Here is a 15,370-nt window from a genome sequence, read left to right on the forward strand (position 1 = left end):
TTCTCACTGCCTTCCCCTGACCTCATCTCCACTCCCCCAGTTGAAAAATCAGATGAGGAGACAGAGGGATTCAGAAAGATGGAGTCCAAGAACATAAATAAAACAGATGAATTACCTGGCAGTGTGAATATATTGAGAGACTATTTCATCTTTTTGTAATGAGATTAGGATTGAATTACTGACTGGTACACTAAAAAGTTGACAATTAAAAGTCATGGAAATTATTAACTCTAGGGAAAGTAAAAAGTTGTTGAAGAAAGAAAATGAAATTATAATGTACAACATGGCTCAATTGTGGAAAATATCAAAACTTATGGTATAACTATAGTGAGAGGATGTGGAAGGGAAAGTGTATGTGTATGAGTCAGGCAAGCAGGACAGGACAAACATAAATGTAAGAATGTTAAATCTGAAAAATCAAGAAAGGACATATAAGCATGTTATTTAAAAATGTAGAGGTAAATGCATAAAAACAGTTAAAAGGGTGAAAAATGTTGCTTCTGGGAAGGGGCACAGGCAGTGGATTGCTGTTTTTCATTATAAACCTTTTAAAATAGAATATTTTACTATAAAATTATGTGCATGTATGAATAAGATAAAAACAAGCATTAAATGTTTTAAAAGGTATGAAGAGAATGATACTCTGTTTGAATCATCTGAATTAAGAGCTGAATGGAAGGGTGTGTCAAGGTACAAGACCAATGAATTTGGTCAGGTCCATTGTGTAGGGCCTCAGAAGACAAGGAAAGCATGAAAGGTTTTTTGTTTTTTTTTTTTTTAATTTAATTTTATTGAGATACATTCACATACCATACAATCATCCAAAGTGTACAATCAATTGTTCACAGTACCATCATATAGTTGTGCATTCATCACCCCAATCTATTTTTTGAACATTTTCCTTGTATCAGAAAAAGTGAAAATAAGAATAAAAAATAAAAGTAAAAAAAAAAAAGACCTAAATAATCCCCCTTCCCACCCTATTTTTCATTTAGTTTTTTGTCCTCATTTTTCTACTCATCCATCCATACACTGGATAAAGGGAGTGTGATCCACAAGGCTTTCACAATCACACTGTCACCCCTTGTAAACTACATTGCTATACAATCGTCTTCAAGAGTCAAGGCTACTGGGTTGCCTAAAAAGGGTTATCTATATACTACATAGGAATGCCCACCAGAGTGACCTCTCAACTCTATTTGGAATCTCTCAGCCACTGAAACTTTATTTCGTTTCATTTTGCATCCCCCTTTTCGTCAAGAAGTTGTTCTCAATCCCACAATGTTGGGTCCAGATTCATCCCCGGAGTCATATCCCGCATTGCCAGGGAGATTTACACCTCTGGGAGTCAGAGCCCATGTAGGGAGGAGGGCAGTGAGTTCACCCACTGAGTTGGTTTAGCTACAGAGAGAGAGGGCCACATCTGAGCAACAAAGAGGTACTCAGGGGGGGACTCTTAGGCACAATTATAAGCAGGTTTAGCCTCTCCTTTTCAGTAATGAGCTTCATAAGGGCAAGCCCCAAGATAGAAGGCTCAGCACATCAAACCATCAGTCTTCAATGTTTGTGAGAACATCAGCAACAATCCAGGTGAGGAAGCCCAACACCTCTGCATTTTCCCCCAGCTCCTCAGGGGGCCCTGCATATATATTTTTATTCTCTGTTCAAATTACTTCGGGATGTGTCACTATTTCACACTAATGGGTGAAAGGTTTTAAGTAAAGGAGTGATATGATCAGATTGTACTCTGTAAAAAATCTGTCAGCATACAAACACGTATAATAAATAAATGATAACCCTGCAGGGAGCAGGAAGAGTTTAAAAAGAAAGGTTGGTTTGTAACCTTTTGCACTACTCCTTCAGAACAAAAGCAGCAGACATGGGCATTGACAGAAGAACACGAAGCTGAGTGATATATACAAGATGGGCTCATCCTGTCTATACGAGCAGTGAGGGGGTTGACATGAAGACCCCCAGATTCCTGATTTAGCAAATTGGGAAGAGGGTGGTGCCATTAACCAAAATGGAACCTCAGAAGGAGAGGTGGGTCTCTAGAGGAAAGGCCAGACAGAAAAAGTGATGTGTTTGTCAGAAGGAGGGACAGCTAAAGCTAGGTTAACCTACTCCAATACAGGTGTCAGGGTTGCCAGCAAAAGCACGACTCACACAGGCTCTGATGGAAAGATGTTTTACTCACATAGAGAAGAGACAGAGCAAGGTCAGCTTCACTAGTGGGTGTTGGTTCCCCATAGCCAGTGGGTCTCAATCCTTGGCCAACACAGGGAGTAGTCTAAGAGAGCACCTCTCTCTTGTGTTTGTACACAGCAGTGGTGGATACCCACGAGGTGTGAGCTGGACATTCCAAGGAAGAACTTGTGAATGCTCTTAGGATATCAGGATGGAGAAAGCGCTGGAAGATTGAGATTTTGGAGTCCCTGGTTTATGCATGATGATCAGAGCTTCAGGAGGTCATCTCAAAGTCCAAGTGAAGTACACAGCACAAATCAGTGCAAGAACCTGTCGTAGGGAATAAAAACTGTAAAGAAATAGTCAGTCAGCTGGGCATGATCCATCAAAGAGTGTAAAATGTGAACAGAGAAGTGGAACTCAGAGAGTGGCCTTACAGAACATAAGACAGATGGGGGTTTTGAGAAGCAAGGAGGATTTGACCAGGCCACGTGTCCTCAAGAGAAGTCAAGGATGGAGGATGAGGACATCAGTAACCTGAATACATTTGCAGTGGTGGAAGGGGGAAGGACAGAAGCCCCAGAGAATTGAGTCGAGGAGTGAATGAAAGTTGGCATGACAATGCTGTAAGAATTTAGCAGAAAAAGGAAGTATGAAAATAGAGCATACAGTGAAAATCCATTTACTTTCGCTGCCCAGTGGTCCTCCTTTCTTCCGGTTTCAGCAAACCCGCTGACTTGGAAAACTAACTCCTCTCCTTTCCACTCCGAGTGCGTGGTTCACGGAATGCTGCAATCCTGACAACCAACGCACGGGGGCGCCTGGCCGGAGAAAGGCCTATTGGAACTCTTTCTCCAGGACTATTGAATTGGAACTAAGGAAATTGGTTGGTTGTTCCTCTCTGGTGACAGCACCAGAGAGGTATCACCCTGGGAGACGCCCTGAGCCATGAGTTCAGCTGATGGGGAAGTGCAGTCTGAGTGATTGAAGCCCACCGAGGAAAGCAGAGACAACAGATAGTCTTAAGGAGCCCCTGATACTCGTCAGCGGGGTCCCTGAGCTGCCGGGGGTCGTCCTCCCTGAAGTATGGCAGCTCAGCTCTTTTGGCTTTCACTTCAGTTCTCTGAGCCACCCCGGGTCCATCCAATCAACCTCTCTTTGCTTAAACTCATTCAGGTGCTTTTTATGTCACTTGCTATGAAAAAGAAGTTTTAATAAGAGTGGCAACTTGAAGGAAATGTAGGTTGGGAAGATAGATTATCGATAGATAGGTATCAATAGATACATAGATATATCGAAATCAATTTCTGTATCTAGAAAGATATGGATATGCATCAATGTCAATGTCTGTCTGTCTTCTATCCATCTGTCTATCTATCTATCATCTGTTTCCAAGAGGTAAGCTTTGTTTGTAAACATAGGGAAATGATCTGGGAAATGGAAAGGCTACACATCGAAAGGGAGAGGATGGCTAATGGAGCTTCCAAGGAAAATGGAATGGGATGGAACTGTGAACCCAGATGAAGGAAGCAGTCCCTCCAGTAGAAACCAAGGACATAAGCAGTTAAATGTAGTGAGGAGAGACCTTGAAGAAACATCCCTGTGCCATTATATTTTCCCCTGTGGAGTGGGAGGCAAGGTCATTTCTCAAAAGTAAGGGAAGGTTTTAAGGTAAGGGGATCTGAGGAGAGTAGAAATAGTTTCAAACTACTGCCATGGGCCATGAGAACAAGAGCTGGCTCAGAACAAGAATCAAAGGCTCAGTTTCCTCTCTGTAAAAACCCTACCCTTGCACCGGGCATTAATGTTTGTGAAAGTTACTGTTTCATGAAGTTATGTAGGAGTGTTTTTATGTATACGGTCTATTCATTTTAAAACAGGATGAAATGTACTTATGTAGCCAATTTTCAACTGTCTAGAGCAGGAGTTGGAAATTTTTCTGTATAGTACTGGATAGTAAATACAGTATTTAGACTCAGCGGTTGTAGCCTGAAAACAACCATAGACAATATGTAAATGAATGGGAAAGGTGGTATTCCAATAAAACTTCCTTTACAAAAACAGGCCACTGACTGGAGTTGGCCTTTGGGCCATAGTTTGCCAACCCCTGACCTACCTAGAGATTCAGGTAATAATGATTATTAAAAAATAAAAGTAAAAATTTGTCTCTGAATTTGTGAACACTTTGAAGGCAGGGCATTTTCTGAGCCTTCTCTGTATCCCAGAACTTAGCCATGTGAGTGGTAAATCATAGGTGCTCAATACATATTCACTGAATTGGACCATAGCTTCTCTACAGCGAACTCCTAGAAAGGATTGAGTTTGTAGTGAGTCAAACGGGGAGGGAAAGAAGGAAAGGGATAACAAATATTATTTCCATCAGAGGAAAATGGTTTCAATAACACCAAGGTTCTGCCCAAAACAAAAAATTTCCAACGACTACACTGAGTATCCTATATCCGGGCACCCTGTAATAAGCCTCTAAAAAGCCTTTATGTCTATAGTCTTCACAAAGCTGCTTTGTTTTCAGTGTGTTTTTTTAAAGCCTTACCCTAAGACAATATTGGAAAATCTTTTGGCACAGTTTCCAACATCCTGCCATGCTGCAAATGTAAAGTTTCCACGTTTAAAATAAGAGAGCAAAGTTACCTGTGACCTGCAGGCCCCTGTTATACACATCTTCTTGTGAATAGGTCACCTGAGGTGGGTGAGGTGAGGGGAGCAACTCGATTTTCTAAAATACAAACCTTGTCACCTGTCATTCTCAGGACTGGCATTTTACCTCATCCACTGATGCCCAGGCTTCCTGGTTCTCTTTGAAGACTACTTACTTGTAGAGGAGTTTTATCAAACCCATTTCTTTAAACGGCACCTCTCCCCCAAAGTCTGGAAAAGGTTTCAGTGAGGATGGGAGACCATGTAGAGTCACTGATCAACAGGGGAACATAGGGAGGTTCTGGAGCATTTAGAACCAAGGCCCAGTTATTAGCCTTCCTCTAAGAAAGCCAAACCCTGGGTGGGGAGCTGGACAGCTCTCAAATCCCTTTCCAAAATTGAAACCCGCTCGTATTTTACAAGGTTAAATGTTGAAAATGGAGGCTTGACTGTTGGCTCTATAAGAATGGAAAAGGAAGAAAAAGGACAAAAATGTGGCTTTTCAGGGTATGACTTTTATCTAAAGCAGGTACATTGTACAACAACGAGCTGAGAAACAAAGGGAGCCTTGTGTACCTCCCTCCACTGGCCATTCTAACACTGCGATGGGAGTAAATGGAGTCGGGGAAATGTTTTTGTGTGCAGTGGAAAAGAAAGAGCAATTCATGGGAGCTGCAAATGGGGGGCTTGCTCTGAGGTGTGCCTGCTGGCCTGGCTTGACCGGCACTCAAGTTTCACCACAAGGAAAGGAGGCTGCTGGAAGCTGGAACCTGAGGGAGGCTAAGGTTCTCCTTGTTTGCCAATTACCCAAGGACAGGAAGGACGAAGCAGCCTCTCCCTGAACACATAATTGGAATGGGATCCAGGAGGCACCTGCCCAGGACCAGCTGGGGCAGGGTGCCCAGCAGGGAGGCAGAGGTTGTGGGAGACTGGCCCTGTTGCTTAGCAGTCCACACTTCAAGGTGCACACTGACCAGTACAGGAGCCGCTAGTCAAAGGCAGCTACTGAGCATTTGAAATGTGGCTGGTCCAAATTAAGATTTGCTGAAAGTTGAAAAGATACACCATATTTCCAAGACTGAGGACAAAAACAAGAATGAAAAATATCTCTTTAGTAATTTGGTGTGCATTGATCACATACTGAAATGAGAACATTTGGGATATATTGATTGAAATAAAATATATTATTAATCTTACATGCTTGTTTTACTTTTTCTTTTTTTTTTAAAGTGACAGCTAGAAAACTTAAGTTTATACATATGGGTTGCATTTGTGGCATGCATTATATTTCCTTCTGGCTGTGCTGCCTTGGAGAACACAGAACAGTTCTGACTTTCTCAACTAATTTTCTTGGTGGCATTTGGATAAATGAGAGACTAAGATTGAGGAGAAGATCCTAGTGAAGTTGTCTTTCCTGATTTGAGGTAGCTAGTTCCTACTCCTTCAGAGTCGTTGGGCCTGTGTCTGATCTGTGCTGTGCTCCTCGCCCCCAGCCTGGCGTACAGAGGCCACTGCGTTTGTCAGGGAGTGGGTGTTGCTGGCTGGGAGAATGTGTTCATTTTGCAGGATTTTCCCTGTAGTTCTCCACATATCCCTCACCCGCAATTGGTGCAGAACTTTAAAACTAAATAGTTACAATTGTTTATGATTACTACAAGCAGAGTCCTGGCAAATATCTGAAAACCCAGCAAAGGGGTGTCCACTCTCTCAGCGATGGCTTCATTGTAGAAGGGAGAGAGAAAGGTGCAAAGAATCAGGTTTGGAACCCAAAGTCCTAGTTCTAGTCCTATTTCACCATCACCAGCTACACGACTCTGAGCAAGTGACAATGCTGTGAGATCTTATTTTTCTTTTCTGCTAAACAAGAATACTAATCCTTGCTCTGATTTCCTCTTAGGGTAAGGATCAAATGAGAAAATGTATTTCAAAGCTGGTGATGGTGTTTGGAATATGCAAAAATTAATGTTATTTAGCATTGAGATTCTTTGGAATAAAAATCAAAAGGTCTCAATGTTTCCCTCTGATGTAAGAAATGGTACCCAGGAAACCAGCCACAAACGCGACTCCATCAGTCGGTAAAGAAAACGGGGATGGACAACTCACGACGTCAGTGCCTCTCCTCAGACACTGAAGGGTTGGATCAAAAGTATGTTCACATCACAAATGATCATGCTCTGAGTTCCTAAGGATCATTTGTGCCACACCCTTATTTGCGAATGAGAAACATGAGATGCAGGGAGATTAAAGAATTGTCTTAGGTCACTCTGCTGGTTGATGCCCAGCCCTCGCTGCAACACAGTCCTGCAACTCAGTGTGCACTCAGTCCATGAGCTTCATGGCTGCCCTTACCTCCAGCAGGGCCTCCCGCACTGCTCATCTTGTCATAGGAAGAGGGAGAAGGAGTCCGAAGACCATACCAGGTTGTACCTAAGGGCCCAGGAAAGGAAACTCTGAGCTGCAAATAAACTGGTCAACTGCAAACTGCTAGCAGGGATCTCACTGATCACAGAAAGGTAAGCTTAACTCATGGCCAAACAACAAAGAAACTGAGCTTTTATAAAATTATGAAAAAAGGGCCATTAAAAAAAATAGCTTTGTGTTTAAAAAGAGTGAAATTGTATCAACGTTGGCTGAGCGCTCAGTAAGTGGCTGGCATGCTCCTGAGTGCTCCATGCGGAGTGTGCATTATCTAATAAATCGCCCTGGCTGCACAATAAAAAAAAGTTAACTTTTTTGACTCCTCTCTCCCACTGGTTTTACAATCTTGAACAGGGCTTAAAACCTATCTGCATATTGCCCAGAGTTGCTAATCACAGTAGCTGTGAGGAACTGACTTCCCCCAGTGCAGAGGGGAATCCAAAGAGAAGGGAGTGTTTAGCGCCAGACAGGGTCAGACTTTCAGGTCACCCAGCAACAACAAAGGGTGTCTCTTTCATCTCCCTGAGCCCTGCACTCCCCTGCCCCAGCCTCTTGCAAACCCCGCCCACTATCCTAAGGCTGGGAACTGCTTAAGTTTTGCCATCTGCCTTACAGCTTTTGTCTGATGTCTTGAGATAATTTTTCTGGGCTTGGCAGGGGTGGGGTGGGATGGGGTGGGGCATATATATGGGTCCAGTTTATGGACAGTCTTCCTTTTTCTCACCCTCTTCCCCCAACACAGAAAAAAAAAGTTATTTAAGAATAAATGAGAGTAAGGCTCAGACTGAGGCTAATTATTTGTTTTGAGAGATGGAAATACCTGCATTCATGGGAAAGCTGTTATGGAGGAGACTGGGAAATCTGGGCTTGGGGGAACATTCTGGATGGGAAACGAGTGATGTGAAGGGGCAGAGTGGCGATGACTGTGGGCTTTTAGAAAAATTGGTTCAGAGAGCCTAAGAAAATAGCAACATGGGGCTACCAGTCAAAGAACACTGGAAACCTGCTTCATTTATTGGAGAAATCCTGATTTTGAATCCAGACGGCACAGAATCGGTGATTTGAGGGATATGATTTCCCTTTAAGATAGAGGGATAAAGACAGCTCAGAATGACCCTTTTCTTTAATAATCAAAAGAGTTTTTGGATGTGGAAATGAGTGTAAAAATCAGAACCATCGGTAAATTATGTGGCTGATAACAAAGTCACTGTGAAGGCAGAGAGATTGTGCACGTTGAATGGTTGCCTGAGCCCATGGGGCTGCGGTGGGGCCAGAGAGGGCTGGAGGTAAAGAACAGCATGGCGCAGCATTGGGAAGGGACAGGGAGGAACATTTTCAGAAAGAAGTCCTAAGTACCTTGGTGGAGGCAAGGAAAAAAAAAATCTAAAGGCACAGAAAAACCTAAAAAAGGGACTTAGGCTTGCAGAATTTTAGACCTGGAAGGGGCCTGGAAGATCTCAAGGGATAGTGGATTTTAGTCACTTGTTTCTGGGATCCGTGCTGGCCTGTTGTGTCCGGATGCATGTTCTCCAGTCATGTTTGGGATGCATGTTGGTCCGGCTGCATGAGAACCACTAGGGAACTAATGAAAACGACCGATATTTTGATTTTATAGGATGGGTGGTAGAATCATTATTTTTAACAAGCTCCTAGGAGGTTCACATGTGCAAAGAGTTTGAAAACCATTTAACTGATCCACCTTCCAGTGCCTTTAATTTATAGATGGCAAGGCCAAGTGACTTGCCCTAGGATGCATAACTAGTTAGCAGCAAAGGAAGAACTAGAGCCTGATCTTGTCAATCTAATCAATAATCTTTCCTTGACCCCACAATGTCATATCATGGAGCTATTTTTGAGTAACAAACCACCCCAAAAGCTGGTGACTTAAGTGCCATTTATTTAGTGCACAGTTCTGGGGGTTGACACTGTATGCAGGTCTAGGCTGGATGCTTTTTCCTAATTTAGCTGGGCTCCCTCATGTATGTGTGGTCAGCTGCAGGTCAGCTAAGTAACTGCTTCTCAGGATTGACTATCAACTGGGGCACTGGGGATGAATGGTCACATGTCTCCCATCCTTCAGCAGGCTAGCTCAAACTGGTTCTCATGAAAGCTGGGCAGCTTCCAACATGGCAAGTGGAAGCATGCAAGGCCTCTTGAGGCCAAGTTAGCACAGTACATCATCACTCCTGCCACATTCTATTGGCCAAAGGAAATAATAAAGCCAGCCCAGATTCGAAGGGTTAGGAATTTAAGACGGTGACTCCACTTTTTGAGAGAAGAAGCTGCAAGTCATGCTGCAAGCAATGTGCATCCAAAGAGGGAAATAATTGGGAACATTTTGCAATCAATCTATCACAGGGGCTGAGTCCACTCCTCTTAGATCACTCCTGCCCATTGCACACTATATTTCAGCCAAATGCAATCCCTACTTCCTAAATATAAGGCCATATCCTTTCAGAAACCTGTTTTTGGACTTGCTGTTTCCTTTACCTAAAATGCCTTTTCATTCCCCCATGCCTTCATCCTTATAATTGTTACTGACTAAAGGCTTGCTGCCTGAAGTGCACTGAGGCCAATACTATGACATTAAGATTTTGAGAAAAAGTGAAGTTTATTGTAAGGTTGACCAGCAAAGAGACGGGAGGCCAGACTCAAATCTGTCTCCCCAAACTGAGAGTTAAGGTAGATTTTACGGGAATGGGAGGTGAGAAGTGGGGACTGAACTGGGGAGGTTTGACTTGGCATAGTCCAACTGGTTAATTATAGAGCTGTCCAAATGTGGTAGAGTGGATTTTAGGCCACATCTTCCTTACTGAAGGACCTCTTGCATTTGATTTGCTTCCAATGTCTCCTTGTCCTTGGAATCTTGGCTTCAAGGGAGGTGACCTTTGTTCCTCATGTCTCAAAGGTCATCTGAAGGACAAGAGTCTGTTTTCTGTGCATGATCAGGTTATTATGACCTGCAGTTAAACAAGCTCAGAAGAAAAGATTACAGGAACAGAGGACATACACACACATCAGTTTTGGCCTGCCCATGGTTTCATAAGTCTTTTAATGTCTAATTGTGACTCTGAGTTAAAAGGGGCGGAATTAAAGAACCATTCTGCTTTGCTCCTTCATGAAAATTTAGTAAAAGGATATTGTAAAGACGGCAAAAACTTCAACAACCTCTGGTACCAACTGAAAGTACTACAGTAACTCAAGCCAATCCAATTCTGACTCTAACTACCTGGATTGAGACCAGACTCCACAGGTTATGGGCAATGCCCTACAAGATGGTCTTTCAGGTCCCATTCACAAGTGTGAGGTCCCAATTCTGACCAACTGACTGCAAATTTGGGGATTCCCACCATCCCCTCAGGTTCACTAATTCACTAAAATGACTCACAGAGATCACTAAAAGCACAATACTTACTACTATTGCTTTTTTATAGTAAAAGGATACAAATTAGAAAAAGCCAAAAGAGACACACAATGTGGAGCCTGGGAGGGTCTCAAATGCAAGGCTCCATCTCCTCTCCTTGTGGAGTCAGTGTGCTTCACTATGGCAGTCCTGAGATGTATATTATCAATTGTGGAAGCTCTACACATGTCCTATAGGGTTTCATTACACAGGCATGATTGGTGGAGTCAACACCCACATGGTTGAACTCAATCTCCAGCCCTCTTCTCTACCCCATCAGTGGTCAGGGAGGTGCTGATGTGACATGCTGATATCAGCAGGCAAAGCCCCAGCCTCCTAATCACACAGCTGGTCTTTCTGGTGTGGCAGCCCCCACCCTAAGACTCCAGGTGAGGCCAGTCCCACTCTGAGACATCTGGTCAACATACGAAATACCAGATGTGGTCCTGGGCCCTCTATGCATTAGAAAAGACACTTCTATCATGGGAAATCCAAGGATGTAGGTGTTATCTCCCCAGGAGCTGGACAAAGGCCAGACCTCTTTTCGAAGGCCAAATTCCTTATTATTCAGATATGAAAAAGATCATTTGTAAAGATGCATAATCCTACCAGGGCAAAGAGGAGAGAAGATGGCAGGAGATAAAATATTTCAACAAACTTTGGAATGTGGAAAGCAGATGTATAGTACCCAATTTAGGAAACCAGAAAAAGCTAAGTACTGCAGGTGGGGAAGCCAAGCAGCAAAGCAAATCTCATTGCAGAATCCAGAAGGACTTGGGAATTACCGGTACCAGCTATCTTGCAAGGCAGGGATGTAGAAGATGCTGAAAATAGAAGGATTTGTTGAACAACGTATGAGAAGTGATTGATTCTGCATCTCCTCACCTTCCTCACACAGCCAGGTACATACCCCTCTCCATCCGGAAGCCTGGAGAGTTTAACCTTGAAGAACCCTGGACTTGGAATGAGCAGGCACGGATCATGGCAAGGGTGCCACACTGAAAACAGGGGGATTAAAGAAAAGTCTACACACTGAAAGGTGAAACTCCCAGCTGCAAGCCCAACTTGGCCTGAGAAAGCTGGCAGCCAGACTTGTTTATCCCAAGCAAGAGATGGTGGGATTCCTCTTTAGGGAAACTGACCAGCCCAAGAGACAAGACTTAGAAAGACTGACCTTTGCAAGCTACCCAGTAAAATGTCAGGACACCTGTCTGATTTCCCCATAGTGAGGCCTCCAGTCAACAGGCCTACCTACCCCTTCCATACAGAGCTTCCAAGCAGATTTTAGTGCCTTGTTTTCAAAAGGAACAAGCTTCCAAGTCTTGTGAGACCTTTGAACAAAGCCTCTGCTATGAAAATCAGCAACAAAACCAACCAACCAATAAATGAAATGTGAAGTTTGGGTAAAAAAATCAAGATAGCATTATAGACAAATCGTTTAGAAATATATTGGTAGCAGAACTAAAACTGAAAAGTGCTGGAAACCATTTTCTCTAAGGAATGGGACTCAGAAGAGGGGAGAACAGGAGTCAGCTGAGTTTGTGGAAAACCTTGCAAAAGACCTAACTTTAATGTGCATGCATTACTCTGCTAGAAATGTGTGTGTGTGTGTGTGTGTATGTGTGTGTGTGTATAAATATATATATATATTTTTTCTTTTTAAGCAAACCTACTTAAATGTTCTAACTTCTCTGAAGACTTCTCCATCTCCCAGGTGACTCCCCGCCTCTACTTTGTGTGTTTTCACATGATTGTATTCATAGGAGTAGTTGATTGAAACAAGCATGAATAAATACATTGATGATAGAGCACACACACCACAGCACTTAACCATTTTCATTTTTCGTCTGTCTTAATTGTCTATCTTTCCCACTAGGCTTAAGCTTTTGAAGCCAGAACTAAATCTTAATCATTTCTGTATTGGAAACCCCCAGCACAGTGCTGGGCATTCAGAAGATGCTCCCTACGTGGTGGGGAGGGCATGGGGAGTAAATGACAGCCAATTCATTAAGCAAAGTTTTCTCCCTTTATTCCCTCTTCTATTTTATTCACTTTTAATCTACCCATTCATAATTAGCTTTGTCCATAACTAAATTTAAGTTGGCATATAAAAACATATACTTTTTTTTAAAAAAAGGTGAAGAAATCAGGGTAAATGGAAGCATATTAAATCATACCACCATATTATTTAAAACAAGGAAGAGAGAAGGAGAGAGAGAGAGAGAGAGAGAGAGAGAGAGAGAGAGGGAGGGGGAGAGGGAGAGGGAGAAAGAGACAGAGAGAAAGAGAAAGAAAGAGAAAGAGAAAGAGAAAGAGAAGGGAGGGAGGGAGGGAGGAAGGAAGGAAGGAAGGAAGGAGAGAAATTTACCCAGCACAGCATTTCAATGACAAAGCTACTAACAGCAGTCTTCCATTACTCATATCCATTTAATATCACTTTAATCATAGCATAAAATAATTTTATGTTATGATATTTTTAGAATCACAAATTATTTTCTTTGGTGATAGTAATGAGTTGGTGAACTATGGCCGTCCTAATTTTTTACATTTATATTAAGGGGTTACACATACTGTATCCTGTCATTATGGCAGGATGTAATAAATCATTCTCTTATTATTGCACATTTAGCATTTTTTAAAACTCAGTGCTACAGTGATATCTTGTAATACAGCTTTTCTTCTTCTTAAAAGTTCTTTCCTATAGATACACCCTTGGGAGTGTATGAGACCAAAAAGGGCAAATTGCTTTCAACAACATTCAAATATTTTGTACAGCTAAGAGCAGTGCAACTGTATGCCAGTTAAAAATCATCATTAGGTATTAGAACTTTTTATTATTTAATTTTATTTAAATTTTTTAACATTTTTCTCTTAATATTTCCATTTTTATCTCATGTCAGTTCAATGTTCTCATGACCTCTGCCTATTTACCTATTGTATGCTTGATGTTTTTCTCATTAAGGTATTTAATATATATTATTATTATATATTATATATTTATGTAATATAGCTATTTATATAATATAAATATTATTTATGTAATATAGATATTCATATAATATAAATATATTTATGTAATATAGATATTGATCCTTTATAAGTGTTATTCGAGTATCTACATTGTATAAATATAGTCAAAAATATTTTTCCAGTCGGTTTTCCATTTCATTTGGGTTTTGCTATTTTTTAATATAATAGAAATTTTTCATTTTAAAAATAGAGTGAATCTGTGGGTTTTTCACTACTGATTCCTTCTGTCCATTTATTTGTATGTTGAGTCCCCAGATAGTTAGACACAAGCATCATTTGTGCTGCTTATAGTGAGTTAAATGCCCGTTATATCAGTGTATTATTTAAATAAACAGCATTCTGAAATTAGATGTGGTGGTTTGAAGCTCTGTGTACTCCAGAAAAACATGTTCTTAAAGTTAGTTCATTCCTGAGGGTGTAAACCCATCGTAAGTAGGACTTTTTGATGAGGCTACTTCAGTTAAGGTGTGACCCACCTCCTCAGGATGGATCTTAATCCTATCACTGGAGTTCTTTATAAATGGAAGGAATACAGAGAGTGAGAGGGAAAGCCACAGAAGCAAGAAGTTGAAAGTTACAAAACCCAGAAGAAAAGGAAGAGACCAGCAGACGCCGCCATGAGCATTGCAATGTGGCAGAGGAGCCAAGGATCGCCAGCAGCTAGTCTCCGGGAAGAAAGCATCGCCTTGATGATGCCTTGATGTGGACATTTTCATGGCCTCAGAACTGTAAGCAAATAAATGCCCAATGTTTAAGCCAACCCATTTCATAATATCTGCTTTGAGCAACCTAGGAAATTAAAACACTAGGGAAACCAGTTCATCCAAACACACAAACGCTTTAAGCCAATTCTGAAGTTCTGATTTAGAAATTATTTTAACTGAAGCTATGAAAAATTTTCACAAAGACCATGAGTGTTGCTGAAGATACTCATAGAAATACGTGCTACAAAGTTGCCAATTTTTCTGTTTATTTCATTTTTAAAAAAAAATTCTACTCCCTTTCCAGGTTTTAGGCCCAGAAAATAAAAATGTGAGATGGACCCTTGACTTTTCAATTCTTGAATTTGAATTTAACAGATTTATATTTAAAATCCTAGGGGTTTTGCAAGCTTGGAAACCAAACTCCAGAATGTTAGAATATGAATCTGAAGCATTCTCAAACAGGAACTGAGAAGACGGGAAATGGAGTGGGTCCCCTAGATCACACCTTCCCCTCTTTCCTTTTGTTTCCTGCTCCCAGAATGTTCATCAGTACAGAATTGGAAAGAGATGAGGAAAAAACATGAGACAAAGGAGAAAATATATCTAAGAGAAGAAGAGGCTGAGGACAAAAAGAGAGAGCATATACTTGAGCAGGGGCAAGATATATGGGAGAGTCATTCAAATTGCCAACAGAATTTGCCCAAGGCTTCCACTGCACTCCCCCCACCCCACCTTCTACTCCTACTACCACAACTGTTGAAAAGAGTCCAAAAGTTCACCCTGGATAAACAGAAGGGAGAGGATGAAACCTCTGTGAGAAATCAGAGCTTCAGTAAGGTGTGAGCCATATGGGCTCTAGCTTTTTAATCCCACAGTCAATGGTTCAGGTCCTATCTTAAGCATTTAGTGATTTGCTGGATACCGCAAACACTTACAGTCTCACTGACAGATCTCTGCTCTGGCTGGCTGCTTG

The sequence above is a fragment of the Choloepus didactylus genome, chromosome 10 (assembly GCF_015220235.1).
Source record: "Choloepus didactylus isolate mChoDid1 chromosome 10, mChoDid1.pri, whole genome shotgun sequence".
In the NCBI taxonomy this organism is placed as follows: domain Eukaryota; kingdom Metazoa; phylum Chordata; class Mammalia; order Pilosa; family Megalonychidae; genus Choloepus; species Choloepus didactylus.